This window comes from Camellia sinensis, chromosome 4 (assembly GCF_055761805.1).
Source record: "Camellia sinensis isolate YWXY chromosome 4, ASM5576180v1, whole genome shotgun sequence".
Classification (NCBI taxonomy): domain Eukaryota; kingdom Viridiplantae; phylum Streptophyta; class Magnoliopsida; order Ericales; family Theaceae; genus Camellia; species Camellia sinensis.
This window is the reverse complement of record NC_138964.1, coordinates 8,884,839-8,891,994: the sequence shown is the minus strand read 5'-3', so window position 1 is coordinate 8,891,994 and position 7,156 is coordinate 8,884,839. Positions and strand designations below refer to the sequence as shown.

The 7,156-nt window shown below is 29.9% G+C and overlaps 1 long non-coding RNA gene across 2 annotated transcripts; it reads right to left on the bottom strand.

Annotated features, from left to right (window-relative positions):
* Window positions 1-2,408: 2,408 nt before the first annotated feature.
* On the bottom strand, window positions 2,409-3,588 carry LOC145824478 (uncharacterized). 2 transcript variants are annotated; one of them, XR_014366007.1, is made up of 2 exons: window positions 3,385-3,588; window positions 2,409-3,221 (listed from the first exon to the last, which is right to left on the bottom strand). It is a non-coding gene; the product is annotated as an uncharacterized LOC145824478 (long non-coding RNA). The 2 variants fall into 2 exon arrangements; XR_014366006.1 differs by having other exon boundaries at window positions 2,409-3,175.
* Between the last annotated feature and the right edge of the window lie 3,568 nt (window positions 3,589-7,156).

The window sequence follows — 7,156 nt, the reverse complement described above, 5'->3', positions numbered from 1 at the left end:
TGATCTCAAATCTTGCTTCAGTAATCTAACCAATCTTCAATAACTTAACATCTCAAGCAACAAAATAGAAGGAAATTCAAAACCCAACTTGGTTCTTCACTCATTGAATCACATTGATTTGGCAAAAATGATTTTTTTGTTTTGTTTTTTTAATTAACCTCTCACTCAACAGCTTCAATGGCCAATTGGGTCAAGAGATTTGAAAATTTTGCTTTTCTTAATGTTGATAATTTCAATTTCAATCCTTCAAATGTATCCAAAATTTCATAAACTCATCTCACAAATCACCCAAAATCAGGTGAATGAAAAAATCAGAAATATACGTACAATAGAAAGAACCAGGACATCTACTATTAGTAATGATTTTTTTTGTTGACTTGGGAGAGACTCATGTTCTTCTCTTAATAACAATGTCATATCAAACATAAGCCAGAAAACTGAATGGCCAACCCCAGAACCAAACTCGACGCGTCACTCCTCAAAGTATGTAATTGCTATGCTGCTACCTTTGTTGACCTGTTGTTGGTGTGATGATAAAATCTTCTTCTTCATCTATTATTCTTTCTCTTTCTCTCTCTTTCTTTTGTTTTCCATCCATATTTATACATACAATTAAGAGTCAAATCAAGAAAGACAACAAAATCAATGTCATGCATGATGATCTCTATCTCTCATATATGCGTCATCAACTCTATTGATCAAACACAAAAAATGTTCTTCTTACCTTCTCGGATAGTTCCTACCTAGTTGTTTTGAGTTCACATTTGTATGTTGTAAAATCACTTTCAATTTCTCTCTTTCATTTCTTTTTTTTTCTTTTTTTTTTTTTCTCTTTCACTTCACTTTCTGCTATTTTAATTTTTTATCATTCATTTCTTTCTAAACAAACGGAACCTCAAGAATCCCATCAATTATGAATCTATACCCATAAAAATAAACTATTTCATAAGTTTAAATCACTTGATTAATAATTTTTAAAAATATTTTTTGAATTTTTTATTTTTCATATTTTTTTTGTCTATTAGTAAATTTTTTTTTTAAATTCACTAAATATATTTTTTTTTTGAGGATAAAAATTCACTAAATATAAAAAAATGTAAGAACTCGGTTCATTTTATTTTATTTTTTGTATTTATTATTTTTTATAGATTTTTTCGCAAATATTTTACTTTCTAACAACATGTAGGTTAGATGCATAAAAAAACAAAAATACAAAAAATAAAAATAAAAATTGTAAAGATAAATTTTTTTGAAAACTTAAAACAAAACAGAGTAAATATTTTTCTTTTTTTCTTTTTTAAATAAAATTTGTGAAACTTAAGGTGTGACTCATCAATAAAAATCCTACAATCACCACTATTACACATCCTTTTGAAAGTGTATACCATAACATAACCCGTCTATGTATGATAGCTACTATTACTATGCGAAATTCTATACTATACATACACCTTTGTTATGCCCTTTGTAGTCTTCGGTTGTGATTTATTGTGATACTAATTGTGATATTATTTTGATTATAATTTAGGAATTATTTGATTATCTCTTATGTAGTATTTAGTTATAACTTATTTTTTTAGTTAGGACCCCTATAAGATTAAATATATTATTTATAATAATTAAACTCACAAATATCAAAAATTGCATATATGACACACCATTTAGCATTACTCTTATTGAGTCCAGATCTTTCGTAATTCTTTCCCGTAGTACAGTTTGTAGTGCACCCAAAACGATGTGGTTCTGACTTTTTTCTTTTCCCCTTCTTAAGTGTGTTTGGTTAGGAGGCTAAGAATAGGTTTGGCTACCTCTCCATTAGTCCTTCCAAACCTCTTGTTCTTGACCTCTGAGAATGATCTCAAATCTTGATTCAGTAATCTAATCAATCTTCAATAACTTAACATCTCAAGCAACAAAATTGAAGGAAATTCAAAACCCATTTTGGTTCTTCACTCAATGAATCACATTGATTTGTCAAAAATGATTGGTTTTTTTTTTTTTTTTTAATTAAACTCTCACTCAACAACTTCAATGGCCAATTGGGTCAAGAAATTTGGAAATTTTGCTTTTCTTAATGCTGATAATTTCAATTTCAATACTTCAAATATCCAAAATTTCATAAATCCATGTCAGGTGAATGAAAAATCATATAAAACTGAAGAAATCAGAAATATACATATAATGGAAAGAACCAGGACGTCTTCGGTCGTTTTTTGGATGCATTACAGAGGATCCGGACTCTTATTATTATTAGTAATGATTTTTTTTTTTTGGGAGGGGGGAGAGAGACTCATGTTGCTCTTCTCTTAATAAAAATGTCATATCAAACATAAGCCAAAAAACATAATAGTCAATTTCAATAACATAACAGATTACATATTCAATTTCAATAACATAACAGATTTAAAAACAGATTCAATAATATATTCAATTTAATAACAAATTTAATCACTCTCTAAAATTTTTTCAATAACAGATTCAGTTTAATAACAGATTCAGTCACAGATTCAATAATAGATTCAATTTAAAATTACAATAACAGATTTAATTTCCCCTTCTAACATAGATTCAATAATAGATTTAATTCCAAAAGCACAGATTTAATTCCAAAATCACAGATTCAATTCCAAAAAAAAAAAAAAAATAGAGAGAGAGATCTGTTTGCATAAACACAGATTCAATTTCCATTTCTCACAGATCAGTTGCTACAAAACAAAAATCAGATTTAATTCCAAACAAACACACAGAGTCAATTTCCACTTCTCATAGATTTAACAACAGATTTAATTCCAATACCACATATTTAATTCCAACAACATAGATTCAATTAAAAAAAAAAAAACAAAGAGAGAAAGATCTATTTGCATAAATACATATTCAATTTTCACTTCTTACAGATCTGTTGCTATAAAAAAAAATTAACAGATCTGATTGCATAAAATAAACAGATCTGATGAGATGAGAGAGTGAGGGGGACAGATCAGAGAGAGAGATTTGATATGTTGCAACCAAAAAAAAAATCAAAGATTGTGGAGAGAGAGAGAGACAGAGCCAGAGACAAAGAGAGAGGCTTACCTGTGAGGTCGATCGGTGCGATAAGAGAGTAAGGTCGATCGGTTGATCTTGCGATGAAAGAGAGTCGATCGATGCAAATGCAAAATGAGAGAGTGAGAGACTGATGAGATGAGAGAGTGAGGGAGACAGATCAGAGAGAGAAAGATCTGATATGTTGCAAAAAAAATCAAAGATCGGGAAGAGAGAGAGAGTGTGTAAGAGAGTGAGAGAGACAGATCAGAGAAAGAGATCTTATATGTTGCAAAAAAAATCAAAGACCGGGGAGTGAGTGAGTGAGTGAAAGAGAGAGAGAGAGAGAGAGAGACTTACTTGCGAGGTCGATCAGTGTGATGAGAGAACGAGGTCGATCGGTCGATCTTGCGACGAGAGAGAGTCGATCGGTGTAGATGAAAAATAAGAGAGTGAGAGAGGGACTGATGAGATGAGAGAGTGAGGGAGACAGATGAGAGAGTTCGTGTTTTTGAGTTTGAGAGATAGATTAGGGTTTTTTTCTTTGTTATAGATGAAGTGAGATGAACGGTTAGATTTGAAATATAAAAAAATAATAATAATAAATATAAAAAAAAATAAAAAAAAGGCTAATGCGGGCGGGTTTGGTTCAACCTCGCAACCCGCCCACAACCCTAAAATCAGATAAAATCCAAACTGCACTTGACCCTAATGTGTTTGCGAAACCGCCTATACGTATGCGGGTCGGATCAGGTAGGGCGGTTTGGGCGGGTCGGATAACCCTACGCCCAGTCCTAACATCTGTGGGTTCATGTAAAATTGCTTTTAATTTTTGAAATAAAGGCAAACCTTAATAATTACTAATTCATTAAAGAAGCTCCTAATTAGGGGCGTTTTGACAAGTTAGTAAAAAGTCGATTTTTTAACTTTTTTTGGTCACATTACCTCTCTATTTTTTATATTAAAAAAGTCAAAAAGTTACAAAAAATCCAAAAAGTTAGTTTTTTACTATCTTCTCAAAACACTACTTAATCTTAGAAAAATAATATACAAACTCACTTTTAAAACCTATTTTCTAAATCCAATAATGTGTAAATCATACGTTTACGTATGTCTGATCAATTCAATCATTTGCATCCATTCTCTTCTCAATTTGTTATATTAGAAGAACGATTCAAACCATTGACATATGTATAAATTAATCTTCCAATGCACTAACTTTAACAAATCTAAACTCTTGGAAATGTGCTCCTTTTGTGGTCTAAGGTTTGAAAATATCTTAATTACAAATAATTTATTGGGTCAATGCATACAAGAATATAGCTATATGACTAGTATATAACTAAGGCCTTGTTTGTTAATAGGTTAAAAAAATAAAAATAAAAATAAAAATTCACTACAAGTTATTACATCATTCTTTTTACTTTTCTATACATGTTTTGCAAAAAAAATTAAAAATCAATTAAAGTAATCAATTCTTAAACGAGTCTTAAATACAAATAAAATATAAGCATATTTTACCTACCTTTTTTCTTCTTTTTTCTTTAATTTTATTTTTTATTTTTATAAATTCATGATTCAAATAATGTAAATAAATTTCTTATCAATGGCAGACCAAAAGCAGACTCGCAAAGTTCCGGAATTTTCATGTAATTGGCAGACCAAAAGCAGACTCGCAAAGTTCCGGAATTTTCATGTAATTGGAAGCGTCGTTTTTTTGCTTCATGCTCTGTAAATTGTTGATGTGATCCCCTCGAAAGATTAACCTATAAAAAAGAGGACCAATTCCCTTCTCTCCCCGCCCCCCCCCAAAATTTTTTTTTTTTTGCCTATAATTCATAATCAATGACTAAGATTTATTTATGTTGTGACCCTATGTCAAGAAGTTTAAAACATACATCATTGATTTATAAATTTAAGTAATTTTATAAGCAGTTTTTTTGAGTGCCTTAGACTTTATCCATAAAGAGATTGCCCTTACAAATTACTTCACTCGTCCTAAATTTTTTATTCAGTATAAAAAATAAGAACTTAAAAATGGTTTATTATCGTGTTGAAAATTTAAATTTTTTTATGGATTAAACTTCTCTTCGATCCTTAATCAGATTGAAGAGGTGTTCTTTGGTTTGTTGGGCCTACTTTTGAGTTCCGTTTCAATAATCCAAATCATCAATATTTTAGGATTCGTTGAGTGTATCATTCCTGCAAAAAATTAAGCCGATCGGATAACAAGAATCATGTAGTGTGTAGTTAAGTTAGTTTTGTTTAAACTAGTGTTGAATCTTTCTTGATTTTAGTTTGAAGGTTAAGAGTTGGCACATAGATATCTATACGGATTGTCTATTCTTTGGGAGCCTTTGATGTTTGTATTACCGTGTGTAATCCATTAGGAGAAACAGTAGTATGGGGAGATGTTTGTAGATCTTGTGAGATAGAGATAGATGGTAGAATTTTTCCAGTGAATTTGATTTCTTTAGAGATAAAGGATTTTGACGTGATTTTGGAGGTGGATTGGTTGACAAAACATCATGCTTCTATTGATTGTTTTAGAATGGGGGTAGTTTTTGCTATACCAGGACAACTTGAGTTTTTCTTTCAGGGAGATAGGAAAGGGTCTTGTATTCACTACTACAAAAACATATAAAGATCACACTTTTTTAGTGTGATGTATGTCATTTAATCACACTTTTTAAGTTTTATTGAAGTGTGATCTTTGGGAGTGTGATTAAAAATGGACATTTTTAATCACATCTTTTAAGTGTGATTAAAAGCATTTAGATCACACCTTTTAAGTGTGATTAAAAATATTTAGATCACACCTTTTAAGTGTGATTAAAAACATTTAGATCACACTTTTTAAGTGTGATTAAAAATATTTAGATCACACCTTTTAAGTGTGATCTTTAGAAGTGTGATTAAAAATCACACTTTTTAAGTGTGATTAATAACATTTATGATCACACCTTTTAAGTGTGATCTTTGAAAGTGTGATTAAAAAGGGTCATTTTTAATCACACTTTTTAAGTGTGATTAATAGCATTTAGATCACACATTTTAAGTGTGATTAATAACTAATAAAATCTGTAATAAAAAAAGGGTTCGGCATATTTGAAAAATAATCAATATTATTTTTATATGCACATTTAAAGAATGTAATACACACTATATACTATATTTTGAATCATAACATATTGAATAGAATAACGTCATATATTTCATAAATGAAAATTAAATATTCAAAAGTATATACAAAGGAATTAAATAAAAAAAAAATTTAACTGTGCTTACATATATTAAAAAATGAAAAAACTTAAAAAACTAAATTCTTTAATTCTTGGATCATATTTTGCAGCTCTCCAAAAAATTTCTGACCTGAAAAATAAAAACACAAATTAATCCAGAAACTGCTGATGCATATGAATAAACTAAAAAGTTAATTCAGCAAACCAAAATAGGAACATTAATCATTTCTGCTTGATCTTAATCCTTTTGGAAGTAACTTCCCTGTTAACAATTAGATGCCATAGCAGCTCAGTGTCAATGACATTGTAATTAGGAGGTCACTAATGAACACAGTATTTAAAAATGATAAATCTCAATACAGCTTGTGTACGATCTTTTTGTGAAGGTATATTATTATTATGTTGAACCATAATTCTAGGTACCCATAAATAAATAAAAACTCAAGAATTTACTCCATTTTTTTTTTTAGGGGGGGGGGGGAAGAGGGAGGAGAATACATACATTGCAGTTACTATCACCAGCAGCAGCAGGTTTTGGAGAAGCAGAGGCTACATTTATGAAAAGAATTCATCAGAGCTTCTAAATACACTCGCTTATTTTCTCTCTACACTCACTATATGCATTGTATATCTTGTATGTTACGAAGAAAAAATTGTGAATATAGATGTAGAGATGAACATGGCGGGTGTGTGGTGGGTTTAGAAACTCCCAATTGCATCATTAAAACGAGAATTATGTGAACCTTAATATTTTCCATATACATCTATACAAAAATATATAATCATTCCAAAAATACAAAAAGTGCCAATCTGTCATGTACAATTTAGCTTTGTGCACGAGTTCATCCATCTATACGAAAGAAAAAGAGAAATAATGTCAGGTAAAATTG